This window comes from Psammomys obesus, unplaced genomic scaffold (assembly GCF_907164565.1).
Source record: "Psammomys obesus unplaced genomic scaffold, mPsaObe1.curated_primary_1811, whole genome shotgun sequence".
NCBI lineage: Eukaryota > Metazoa > Chordata > Mammalia > Rodentia > Muridae > Psammomys > Psammomys obesus.
Window position 1 is genome coordinate 11,857,564 of NW_026586383.1, and position 1,257 is coordinate 11,858,820.

A 1,257-nucleotide genomic window follows, 5' to 3' on the forward strand; every position below is an offset into this window, starting at 1 on the left:
CAGGGAAATAATGGATTAGTTAACACAGGGAAATAATGGATTAGTTAGCACTGGGAAATAATGGATTAGTTAGCACTGGGAAATAACAGATTAGTTAAGACAGGGAAACTGATCTTTTGGCTTTTGGTTGTTTTGTTGTTTGTTTTTGTTTTTTGCCTGTGCTGCCACATGTGGCTCTAGTTTGTCTGTGTTTTCCAGTGTGACTCTGAACTTCATTACACGCATAACTTACAACTTATTTATCTGCTCTCCCGAGGACGGACGCTGAGAAGTGTGTTTCTAGTTACTGGTGATACTCAACAGCGCTGCTAGCCTCATTACTGAACTTGTCTCTGTCTACAAATATGCTGAACTTCCTTGGGTAGTGCGTATTTCCCCAGCTTCTCTGACTAACTCCCATGGTCGCTCTACACAAAACAAAATATGTATGCCCACGGGCACAACCTGGAGCTATTTTAAGAAAAAAGATGTTATTCTTACTAACACAGGGAAATAATGGATTAGTTAACACTGGGAAATAACAGATTAGTACACTAGAAAATAATGAATTAGTAACACTGGAATATTTCAGGTTAATTCTTATGTGTGAAGATTGAAGCAAATAGAAGGAACATTATTATCAGCTCAATTTCCCCTGCCCATTCTCTCTAATCCTGATTTCTCAGGTTGACTAAACAGCTTCACTTCAGCTTAGTGATATGAAGCTTTGGCATGAGTGAGTTCACCTGGCCTGGGACTGTTAGAACCAACATCCAGGGTTAGAGCAGACTAATAACTTCCTCTAGTTTTTATTTCATCATGGGGAATCATTCCCTATGGAGACTGTAGAGAGAAGCTTTTTCATTTTCTAATTTTTTGATAAAATACATATGCATACAATTTACCTCTTCAGCCATGAGAGGGAAGCTAAGGACTCCATCCCAGCCAGCTTTTTACTTTTCTTTTGAGGCAGTCATTAAGTTGGCAGGCAGCCTTGAATTTGCTATACTCCTACCTCAGTTTCCCAAGTATTTGGAATTATAGTCATGTACCACCACTCCTAACTTATTGTAATATATTTTTTTTTTGTTTTGCTTTGTATTTTTCAGACAAGGCCTTGCTATATAGCCCTGGCTGGCAATCCTCCTGCCTTAACCTCAGAATTATTTGAAATACAAGCATGTACTACCATGCCTGACTTTCTTTTCTAAAGAAAAAGAGAGAAAGAAAGAAGAAAGAAAGAAAGAAAGAAAGAAAGAAAGAAAGAAAGAAAGAAAG